Source organism: Protopterus annectens, chromosome 2.part1 (genome assembly GCF_019279795.1).
Source record: "Protopterus annectens isolate FY-2018-M chromosome 2.part1, PAN1.0, whole genome shotgun sequence".
Taxonomy (NCBI): domain Eukaryota; kingdom Metazoa; phylum Chordata; order Ceratodontiformes; family Protopteridae; genus Protopterus; species Protopterus annectens.
The window spans coordinates 1897461989-1897475121 of record NC_056729.1 but is presented as its reverse complement, the minus strand read 5'-3'; the positions used below and the strand labels follow the sequence as shown (position 1 = coordinate 1897475121).

Here is a 13133-nt window from a genome sequence, read left to right as displayed (position 1 = left end):
AACAAGGCAGACTAGGATTGCTTAATTTGAAAGGGTATTTTAAAGCAACACAAGGTCTTATACATAGCACAAACAGAAAATTATAATTCAAAGTGGAAAGGGATGATGATACAGGGGTGAGGCTCAAGAAACAAGAAGAGACTGGAATTTTGGATGCAGACTCTTAAGGAGAAAGACAATAACCATGCAAAATATTATATTCATAAAGTAGCAGGGAGTATGTTAAGAAATAAGACAACACAGGAATAGAGAAAAGAGATTCTTCCAATAGGGATGACTGCAGTTAGGGATACAATCAACAGACAAGAGGGGGCTGGGATTTTTGGAGAAAACTGGAAAAAAAAGCCAAGTTATTGGAAGCAAATAACTAGACAGGGAAAAGTAATAGAATTGGAAGATGTCAAGCATTTATTTGGACTACAGATTAGAGACTGTCTTCCCTGTCAAGGACTAATATAAGAGTATAGGCAAAGAAAAGAAATAGGAAGGTCCTAAATGAAAGAACAGCACTGGTAGAGTTTTTTAAAAAAATCTAAAACAGAAGCTGCCATTAAAAAAGAATAATTAGCGCATATAAAATATTGCATGATAACTATAACAATCAATCAGAGGATCTTAGAAAGGACTAGAAAGAGAGATTGAATAAACAATTCGCAAAGACACAATGGGGGATATATGTGTATCTCCCAAATAAGCAACAAAGTCTAGAAGATTTAGGATCTTTGCTTAGAAGTGTTTACATAGGTATTTTTATACCCTAATTAGACGCCAAAGAAGTTTTCCTCAGCTGGATAGCAAATGTTGGTGGTGTGACAGGAAAGAAAGAAGCAATTGGGAAAATATCTTTTAGGAGTATAATGAGTTGGCAGACTTTAAAGATTCCCTGCAGACTGTCCAGTCAGGGGTGCTGGGTAAGCAGATTGGTTTGACTAGGAGAATGATTTTTTTAGCTATGATACAGAATCAGAATTTCCTAGACATAGTAAAGCCTTGTTGAGTCTAATTATGGTGGCTGCAAAAAAAAAAAAAGCAATTACTAACAAATGGAAATCAAAGTCTGAACCAACTTACTAGAAGTAGTGAATATAGTAACAGAGATAAAACAACTGGAATTGGGATCTTTAGAAAAGGGAAGGAACACACTGCATAGGAAAAATGGGAATTGTGTGAAAATATATACAAAGGAGGAATGAGGTTTAAAAGAAGGCAGTATTTGAATGAACTATATAATGCTCAACCAACAATGACAGGATAAATTATAAATAATGTATAATGTTTGCAACTAAAGTTGTCTCAATGCTGTCTGTAATGCATAATGTTTGCAACTAAAGTTGTGCCAATGTGATTTGTTTTTCATTAATATAAATGTAAGATTGCCTATGTCATATATCATAATTTAAGAAAGATGCTTTTTGTTTAAAAAACATTAGTAAGGTGTAATCTAAAACTCTTATTGATTTTTGACATATTATACATAGTCCTAAGCATGTTTCTTTTCCCATAATCCAAATAATCTCACATTCCCATAGTTTTTCTTCTTGTAACTTCTCTTCTGCTAAAATTCTTGTATCTTCCAATTTAATAATAGCCATGTCAGGTGTTGATCGCCATTCCAATATAGTTAGCCTTTTTTTTATATTGTTTAGACTATTCACATTAATAGCTAAAACTTTCTATTTTCTTGCTTTATTTCATTATGTGATTTTTCTTCTATCATTTACCTTTTTTTTATTTTCTCTCATACTTACACTATTAAACTTCCATTTTTTATCCTTTAATCTTTTATATATATATATATATATATATATATACATATTTTTTTTTCCCTTTAATCACTGCTCAGTTCATGTCTTCTTCATTTGATTCCACCATTTCTCCCTCTGGTTCTTTTCCTCTCTCCTTTTGTATTACTTTTTTGTCTCTATTTTCCATATTACTTTTTTGCTCTTCATGTGCCTTCTCTTGATCTAGTTCTGTATTTTGTTATTGTATTTGTTCTTGCTTTTGCTCATATCTGTCGCCATTTTCCTTTTCATTGTGTGTATTTCCTTATAATCCATCCATAAATGCCCCATTTGCTCACAGTTTCTACATTTCATTTTACATTTTTAGCTTCATGTTCCACTTTACTGCATATAAAGCATCTTCTTTTATCACAATTAGTAAATAAATGATCATTTTTACCACAAAGGAAAGATGTCTTCAGTTGCCCACTGCATATTACAGTATTTCTATTTGCTTGTATATTTATTATACTTGAAATATGTATACTTTTTTCTTTTTCGATTTTTATAATGACCCCACATTTCCAACCCCAGCCCATATGCCTCTATTATCATAGATTTTTTGTAATATCCATAACATATTTACATGCAGTTTTTAAAAAAAATTTTAATACTTCATTTTCAACTTCAGTTTGAAACTGTAAATAAATTCTCTTTTTGTCTCTCTTTTAAATGGATGTATTACACATAAATTCCACGTATTACAATCTTTCTTTTTTTAATACTGTCCTACAAATTTTTCTATGTATTGTTCTGACTCAAAAAATAAATTGTCATAAAATGTATCTTTATTAATATGTGTGGGAAGGTGTTGTTTTTCCCCTACCCACCCTCCCTATTTCTGTATTGTTGTTTAAATTTGGAGGCTTTTGCAGTTGCTTGCGTGCACTGTAGATTTGATCTGGGACACTCCCCCCAGTCCCATCTCTTTACATCATTCTACCTAATAGACTCCTTCTGTACTTGTTTTTAGTCATTTTTAATTTCATTGCATTTTTTTTAACTGTTTGGTCTAATATTGCTACATACTCAAGTGTGATAGCTTGTACTGCATTTGAATTGTTTCTACTGCTGTTTTAGCTACTTTTCTGTATATATAAAAAAAAAAATCTAAGCTTGTTTCCTACCTTTCCTGTAACTAGTGTAGTCCAGATTCAGATTTGCTGTATCCAGGACTGTATGTAAGCTTCTGAGCCCCCCAAGCTTTCTGTGCTGAAGGGAAGCCTTCTAGCTTATCAGTGGGAGTGATAAGCACTAAGCAACCTATCTACCACATAAGGAGTGGTTCTGGCCCAGAAATTGTAGTTATTGGCCGTTTGGGCAGTTTTTCCATATCTCTCAACTTTCTGATTTAAAAGCCTGCATTTGCACTTGTTTTCCCACTTTTCCTGTAACTAGTTTAGTCCAGATACAGATTCTTAGTTTTAGCACTTGAATTTGCTTATTCGTGATCAGCACTTGTTCAGAACTTGTTGTAAGCACTAAATAACCTATTAATAACTACAGCACTCAACCTTCCTCATTACCTAGAGGAAAACAGTTTTGGTACTTACTTTCCTCACTTGCTTAGAGAAAAACAGCTCTTGTACTCACTTTCCTCACTTATCTAGACGAAAATAGTTTTTTATTCAGGCATGTCCAAGGGTCAGCTCCCAGTGTTCTCTTCTGTCTATCTGATGAATCTGGGCATCTTGGGACAATGTAGAAATTGCCTAATGTACACAGACAACCCTCTCCTCCTACTACCCAACATTACGACCTGTGAGAAATGCACTTATCTAGCCAAACTGGAGGTAAAGCTCTCTCCAACCAAGACTGAACTTGACAGTCAAGAGGAGAAGGTAAACACTTGCACCACACCACACTCATGACACAGTCTCACTAAATGTACACCACCAAAATCCACACATAGAAACACAAAAACATTCGCGGAGGCTCTCAATAATAATCTGCTCAAGTAACAGAGACCTCCAAAGCAGAAATGCAAGCAATCTCCACTCCCAACACAACCCAAATGACACATAGCCCACAGACTCAGTGTGCCACTCAACCACAGCCAATAAGGCAAAACAACATACCCAACACACTAGTCATAGGTGACTCTATAGTCAGGCACACTGATGTCCCACTCACCAGGCTAAACAAGGAGAAGGTTACTGTCAGCTGCCTGTCGGGTGCCAGGATATGCCACATAACCCACGCACTCAGGTCACTCCACAACAAGTACAAATATGATTCTGTCATTGTCCATGTTGGTGTGAACGACCTGAGACATACCTCCCTGGACTAAATGAAAAGAGACATGGAAGAGCTCTCCAATCTTGTAGCCCAGGCAGGTATGACCCTAACCCTGAATAGCATTCTGCCATCACCCAGAATAATACCGCAGTACAAGGACAAAATGATTGACTTCAACAATTGGCTAAGCGTCTGGTGTCATTCTAAAGGGATCCAGTAACTGTCTGCCTGGGATGACATGGTCAACAGACCCCGATGCTTTGCCAGAGATGGCCTGCACCTGTCACCCCTGGGATTCTGGATACTGGCTAAGGTTCTCGCCATCCCTATAGTGCCTTTTTTAGGCAAAGTTCAAATGACAAATTCACCACCGTAACAGGAACAGGAAAGCAAAAACTGAGGGTGATGTTACTCAATACTGGAAGTCTAAATCTCAAAATGCACTCACTCGAGGCACTCCTTAAAATGGAGAACATCTATATCTGTGCAGTGACTGAGACCTGGTTCAAGGCTCCAGAGAGCACCCCTGCACTACCAGGCTATAACTCATACCACACTTTTGGCCATGTAACCTGGACCAGAACACCAAAGGCGGAGGTGTGTCCATATTCATTAAGGATATCCACACCTCCAGGCTAGTTGCTCAGCATAATGCAGCCGAGGTTATCCAAGTGCAACTAACTCTGGGAAAAACTGCAATCCAAATTGTAGCTTGCTACAGATCCCCCACCATGCTCCAGGATTCCCACTCCTCTTTTCTTGATGTACTGGAAAATATTAGGGTTCAACCAAACACCCTAATAATGGGCAATTTCAACTACCCCACCATTAACTGGGAAAACTACTCATGTACCAACTCCTTCACTCAATGCTTTCTGGAACTCATAAACTCCAATGCCCTGGATCAACTTATCCACACCCCCACCAGGGGCAACAATATCCTAGATCTAGTCATTACCAACATGAGTGACTGGTGTTCCACACCTGAAGTCAATGTCTCATTGTTCTGATCCGACCATAAGCTAATTACCCTAGATATCCACATCCTGCCCCCCCCCCCATTAAGGAAACCACAGTAAAAAAATTTCTCCAAAGCCAACTTCACGCTTCTTAAGACAGAAGTGGTGAACTTCATGACACCCACGCAGATGGACAACACAGTTACGACTACTGAATCCTACACAGTTGTACTTTATAAGCACTTACACGAGTGCATGGATCGTGCTATCCCAAACAGAACCAAGACACTATCCTGCAAAAAAAGGAAGCCAATCTGGTGGTCCCCTGCCATAAACAAACTGTATAACAGAAGGAAGAAACTGTTGCAAAAGAGAGTAAAATCCCATGAGTGGAGGAGCTCCCTGGTCAGCTTCAGTAAGAAGCTGCGATCCCTGATAAAATCCTCCAAAGCTAGTTACGAAAACTAAATCACCACTGATTCTAAAGACAACCACAAAGCATTCTATAGGTATGTCAAGAATCTCAATGGCAACACTCAGATCTGCTCTGAGTTACAGCACAATGGCACTAAATATACAGACCCAACTGATATTGCCAACATCCTGGCAGATAGGTTCAGTGCTAAGTTTACCCCCTTCTCACCCCCTAAAGAGCCCATCTCTATACTGGAAGAATGCAAAGTTCCTGTAATCATGGCTGCACAGGTAAAAACACACTCTCCAAAGCCAAGAACACAGCATCCATGGGACCAGACAACATCCCAGGCTGCGTTCTACATGAACTACAGAACGAACTGGCACCCCACCTAAATACCATGTTCAATCATAGCCTCACTTCAGGCTCTGTGCCCGCTGAATGGTGAACAGCGACGGTTATCCCACTCCGCAAGAAGTGAGCCACCACAGACCCCGGGAACTACTCCCCCATTAGCCTGACAAGCCTGGTCTGCAAGGCCATGGAACGTATCATCATGGAACTTATAAACAAAGACATTGGTAATCTCCAAACTCTGGACCCCACCCAGTTCAAGTTTGTAAAAGGCAGATCATGTCTCCTAAACCTGATAGACTTCTTTGAAGCAGTCACCAAAGCCATAGACAAGGGTAAGGTGGTTCACACATAGCCTATCTAGATCTTGCCAAGGCTTTTGACACCATCCCCCACCCTGAAATTATAGATAAACTCACTAAACTAGGTATACATCCCTATGTCACAAGATGGGTTGCCAACTGGCTCACTGACAGAACCCACACTGTGAAAGTAGCAGACTCCAATTCCGACTTCAGACCAGTGACAAGTGGAGTACCACAGGGTTCAGTCCTGCGTGCTCTCCTGTTTGGTATCTACTTCTCTGAAGTGCAGGCTAACACAGAAGGTCTTTGGCTAATGAAGTTTACAGATGACTGCAAACTAGGAGCCATAATCGAAACTCCTAACAATGTGAACATCCTACAAAAGGGCATCACTGAGACAGATGCCTGGTGTCAAAGCCATGGCCTCAAGCTCAATGCCAAAAAGTGCATTGTCATCCCCTTTGGTAAAAGCTCTGTACCCATGAACTACAACATAGGCAGTAGTATACTTAACATCGAAAGTGTGATAAGACACCTTGGGACACAAGTGGACAGTAGTCTCTCCTTTGATAATCACATCGCCACAGTAGCCAGGAAATCCTTCTATGTGGCACACCTCATCACAAAAGGTTTCTCATCCAGAAAAGAAGAGGTCATTGTTCCCCTCTACTCATCACTCATTAGACCCATTATAGAGTACAATGCCCCTTTTGGTATGTACCTCACAAGACATCTACAACAACTGGAAAGGCCGCAGAAATACTTCACAAAGAGAATTACCGGCCTCAAACAAATGCCCTACTCCAAGGTGATCTCTGCCTAACATATAAAGCTATGACAAACCTAGAGCTGTTGGACATGCTACACCTAAAGAAATCCCAATCCCTCCAAGCTACATGCTCTACGGACCTAAACAATGACACCACAATAAACAGAACATGTTGGAGGGATAGATTCCTGTCCGAGAGACTTCCCATACTCTGGAACAAACTACCTATCTATATCAAACAAAGCTCCTCATTAGCACTCTCCAAGAAAAATTTTGATGATTGGATGGGAAATAGGAAATTCACCCCGGGGATCACCTCTGTGGCTCTGCTCGACAGTGGCACAGGAAAATAATTTTCTTGGGTGGCAAAAGCCAGGGTACCTTTTTGACTGGGCTTGTATAGGCCCTAGAGCCAATAGCCTAGTACCTACCTATGAAGTTATGTATAAACACTCATCTTTTTTAGTTGATAGTTCCAAAGGTGAAATTATATTATTCCAAATGCACAACTCTCCAGTTCTTCGTCTTTCTTACTGCTTATTATTACTACAAATGTCTTCCTCGTTGAATGCATTTTCTTTTCTTCTCTCTTTTATCCTTCACTATCAATAAAGCTGTTGTCATTTATGGCTAATGGGGGATATCTGTGGATGAAAATGAATGTTTATGTGGCTATGACCTTCCAGAGTATGGAAAAGTAGCAAGTTATCCATAATTTCTTTCACTTTCCATCACAGCCATGGATCAGCATTCCAAACAACAAGGGATTGTCTATGGCGGTCTGAGCAGGATGTGTATGATTGCAACTGATCATTAGCATAGTACTCCAGTGAGTTGCATTGCTATCTCTCATTGTTTTGCTCTTTAAATGAGTTTTGGGGTGTGATTCTTTCTGTGTGGATTTTAAATGTATTCCCAGTCACTCTGTGTGGTTTCATCCAGATGTTGTGGTTTCCTCCCTTGGACGCTCAGCTGTGTATAATACACTGCTCTGGCAATTTGTTTCTTCAATTTTATACCAGTCTAACAACAAAGGAGTACTCAGAAGGCAAATCACTATTTTTCACGGATGAGTAAGGAGGACTAGGGAGTCAGACAGTAATCCCAGACAGGATTTACATATTTTAGAAAACATTTGTCTTCTCAGTTTATTGCAAATTATTATTTTGTGAGATTTGAATATTAAGCTTTTGAGACAAACGTATGTTTTCCTAGAAAGAAAACAAAATAAGACCAAATTTCTTTATTTATAATGATTTTTGCTCAGGTCATCATTAGATCATATATTTGGAAAAAAAAAGCTAAAAGATGCACCTCAGAGCATGTAGAAAGATATAACCTTTGGGAAACCTAGCAGCCCTAGATCTCTTGTTTAATACAGTTATGTCTTACATACCTATTATAATGCAGGCTTAGCATGGTAGGATGTGTTAAAAGGTTGGAAAAAAAGAAAACAAAAAAGTAGGATAAAGTGTGAAAAATATGCAATAAATAATATATCTGGGTATATCTGGGTGGTGTGTTGGTTAACAATTGGAGGGAAAGGCAATAGGAGGTGGAGGGGGACCACTATGCAATGTTTTGTCAAATGCATCCTTTGTCTAGAGTTCTATTTCACATCTGGCTGGCCATGTTGATTGCAATCAGACATCTGATATGTGTATAGTCAATAAAATGGTTAGAATGAGTAGTTACTATGGAAGTATGTAAATGAAAACAACTGATCCCATCTGTTGTTTGAGCAGGGATATTAACTAAGCAACATTTCAAAACAGTATTTTCAGTGTTACTGCTTTGATAATCAGTAGTATAGTTAAGGTGGGTCAAAAGGGGCAATTGTTCGGAAACAAAATGTTAGAGGGTGTTATCCAGTCAGCCATCCATCATCCCTATTGCTCTTAGTGCATTTGTTGTCAAACCTAAGCATTGTAGCACTCTCTCTCTATGGTCTGAGTAGCAAGCAGTTTGATACAGTTTCAATGTAAAAAAAAAATCCTTTTTTTTAACTAAAACCTGACTGCTATAGCACTCTGTGTATAACATAAACTGTGGCACCTGATTGCTACATTTGTAACAAGCAGTTTGCTACAGTTTAAAAGAGATTTTTTTTCTAAATAAAACTTAAATGCTCTAGCACTCCTTGCAGGTTATAAACTGTAGCAATTGTTTGCCACATTTTTAGGAATCAGATTGCTACAGTGTAAATATAATATATATATATATATATATATATATATATATATATATATATATATGTATATATATATATATATATATATATATATATATATATATATATATATATATATATATATATATATATATATATATATATATATATATATATATATGTATATATATATATATATATACTCTGTTATACTCTGTATCACGTTATGTAACTGCTTACCACATGTTTCCTCTGTCTGGCCACTTGGTTGGTTTGGCAATAAAAGGAACAGCCTTTTTATTTTGGTCTTCATATGATGAGCTGAAGAGGGAGGGTGCTGATTTGTGGGACTGTCACAGGGCTCTGGCTGACCTAGCTCTGCTTCTGTTGTGGGACTGTCACAGGGCTCTGGCTGACCCAACTCTGCTTTTGTTGACAATCATAAATAACGTACTACATAATTAACCTTTATCCCCATAACCTTGACTTCAGAAGAGCAGTTCTACCTGCAAACATACTGGGTCTATATTGAATCAGTGAATGCTTAAAAAAGCGAATGCTGATTCATCGACCCTATTTAACCAAAAGCCTACAATCCCGAACACCCAGTACATCGATTTTTTTTCCCCAGGTAAAAAAATTGCTGGGCCGGTTTCGCGAGTTTGCCATTTCCTCCACTGTGGTGTGATCTCGGAGTTGATATATTTAAGTAGGGGGCATGGGGGGGGGGGCACAGCCTCCAACATTAAATAATGTTTTAAGATTTTTTTTTTTTTTGTGGAACAGTGATTTTTTTTTTCCCTGGGAAAAAAATCGCTGTTCCAAGTGTTTGGGATTGTAGGCTTTCGGTTAAATAGGGTCGATTAATCAGCATTCGCCTTTTTAAGCATTTGCTGATTCAATATAGACCCAACATACTCACTTCTTCATCCCTTTCCATTTTTTTTTATCTTTATTGTTTCACTCCTCATCTCTTTGTATCTCTTTTTATCTCTTTTTACTCTGAGTCTGTCCTACCAGCACCCTGCCTGACATATGTCAGCATTGATCCACAGATTTACTCTGACATGCCCCCAAGTCTTATGTCCTTCTGTACCCAACTTCTTCACATCATTCCTCAGCTCCTGCACATCATCTTTTCATATATTTGCATCTTTACAATATTATAATATGCCTGTTATTCATGTAATGCTAATTGTTGTTTACACCACCTGCATTATATTTGTACATTTGTGTCTTTCATTGGATGTGAGCTTATGCTGTTATGGCTGCTCGTATATGCATTTTATTACTTACTGTCTATTATTATCTTTAAGTCAAGGGTCTTGTATGAAAAGGGTCTTTGGACCATAGCATCTGCCTAGTTAACAAACATAAAAGAAATAAAGAGATGCAGGACATGAAGCTAATAAGGACCACTGCTACATTAGGTTAACATCACTTTACCCAATCCCACTTGCCATGACACCTTAATCTTTATTTATAGGATTTTTGCTGCAGCAGAGCTTTTGTCCTTCTCTATGCTTCCTTATCTTTACTTGCATCATGATGCACAAATGCTGATGTCTTCCTCTATGCTTTACCAGGAATGTAGACTTTAAGATCTGTCTGTAGAAGTTAGTCCAAGATTTTATGCAAGCATTTCCTGAGATGCATTTAAGTAATATCTACATGCTAAGCTCTGTGCCTGAGTGGATGTATTATGGCTATCGTGACGGAAAAAAAATTGTTATAACTGCAAATTCAATACTATCTCTTATATTTAAGTGCAGTCATTTCACATTTCAAGACTCAATGAAATCAGCTTCAAGGCCATAAAGATGAAATGCAAAACATAATCAGTATTAAAACCGAAGTAGTGTTAGAATGCCTTCAGCTGCAGCATTTGAACTCTATCCTTCCACCTATGTTCATTTTACCCACAAGTAGAAAACTGCTCTTTGCTACCATTTTCTCCCACTCTGCAGAATTTTTACACTGCAAAGAAGCCTATGTCATTGTTTGGTTGCTTAGATGTAGTTTATTCTCACTTATGATTCTGTTTTTGCACTCCTTTGATCACTCCCAAATGAAGTTAAGTAGGCTTTGTATATTTACTCCACTCAGGAGGAGCTAATTTCATGTATGTCTAAACTAAAGCAAAATAAATTTCTTGGGGCTGATGGTTTTATCTGAGCTTTAGAATCGTCTCCCACTTCTTGCATTGGGCCTGCTTTGGAAAGTTTGCAATCATATTGCACAGAATCTCTGATCGTCTACTTAGATGTGATCACTCTAAACTCCAGTATTAAACTAGGAAAGAGTAGTAGGACAGCTGCTGACCAATATCATTTTCTAGTGGTCAATCTAATCATATTCATGTGGCTGGCTCAACTGAAGCCACATATACTATATTTTATTCATCCTGGTAAGGTTGGTTTTGTTAAGAATATGATGGAACAAGGAAATATGCTTACACTATGCACTGGATGGAGTCCAACAGAACATTTTCATAACTCAAAAGTGTGGGCAATTTTAGCTGCTAATGCAAAATATGTGTTTAGTTGTAGTAAATGGCCTTATTTATTTGAAATTCTTTCATGCTTAGTTTGCCTAATTCTCTTACAAAAGCTCTGTGAGTTCACTATCCTGAACTGTCTGTTATTTGCCACAAGAAGGGTGTAAGCCAGGGCTGCCTATTTCTTCACTTTTGTTTTTTTAACAGTTACTATGCCTTATACTGCTGCAGGCCTGTTTAAAGACATCTCATTTCTGAGGATGAGAATGATTATCTTGGTCAGTTTGGATCTTTTTTTGCAGAAAATTGAATTATTTTATTTGGCATCCCTATCAAAGTGGTGAAGAATTTCAGGAGACATAGTCAATACCACCAAATGAACCCTCGTACTGGATAGCTTCAGCCCTTCAAATACCTTTCAGAAGCTCTACAAACTGGAGTTCCTTAACTTCAATATTTTTGTACACTTCTAGCATCTACCTCATAAAGTATCAGACATCTTAACAGAGATGTAATTCAGTTCATAATAACTGGAGACTTGGCACAATGATATAGGTGCAGTAAGCCCCTGGAATTAAAGTTTGCCCTACATAAAATGGTTGTCTACCCCATGACTATTTTTATCCTATAAGCACTCCCTCTTTCCAGCAGCTTTGTAAGTAAGGCAGGAGGTCCTAGCCTTCCTTTGGTTGCCTAGACATTCTCGTGCAACCTTAGCCCAAGGTAGGATGCATGTGGGCTATAAAAGGGAAACATTTCCCATGGTTCTGACTTCTTTGTCGAAGTAAGGAAAGACAAGTATTTATTAAAAGTATTTACATTCAGAAAGTAGGAGTTCCCCTTGCATGCTAGGTAGCATAGCTGCTTTGTTTAAACTGGATTTCATGGTGTAGTATTGTTTCAACAAGAGACAGGCACAAAGCAGGCAGATCATGGCTTTACTGTAGTAGGCAAGCATACAATGAACTGGATCACCATGTTATAAAAAACAGGCGCTGTGATAACTGGAATAAGTATGCATGGCCCACAGGGTCATTTTGCAAAGGACTGAAGTACATGTCTTCCAAAATTACATAGCACATCATTTCTTTCCTTCCATTGGGTTGATGAAGGCAGAGGGGGTGTGATGAAAAGGATGGGTATTTTGTTTCTTCTCCCTTACAGCTTTCTACTTATGCATCATACAAATAAAGTGCCAATACATGTTGTTATTATTTCCAATTTACTAATAAAGTATGCAGTCACACTCCCCACCGTAATCATATATTCTACGATCTGTGTTATGCCTATATTTCTTAATTTCACATGACTCCCCACCATAATCATATATTCTATGATCTGCGTTATGCCTGTATTTTCTAATTTCACATGAGCATTAAGTATATATGTAAGAACCGAGTTTATGTTGCTACGCTAGAAACTTCTAGAGAAAAATCATTAATTAACTAACAGTGTTGTTAACTAAAATTAACATTGTTTTACAATACATTTAACCTAACATTACTCTGAGAATTCTGGCTTGTGTAAAAACTTCTCTGTAGAATTCTCAGTCTTTAATATAATTCTGTTATGAAGGGGAGGGGGGCTGGCATATTTATTAATGTCATTCTGTCCCATTTCTGATAGGGTGGTTGGTAATAGA

At 37.9% G+C, this 13133-nt stretch overlaps 1 protein-coding gene across 1 annotated transcript in view; it reads right to left on the bottom strand.

Moving 5' to 3' along the window:
• Positions 1-13133, bottom strand: part of LOC122795063 (deleted in malignant brain tumors 1 protein-like) — a 207697-nt gene that overhangs the window by 53280 nt on the left and 141284 nt on the right. The gene's annotated exons all lie outside the window — the stretch shown is intronic.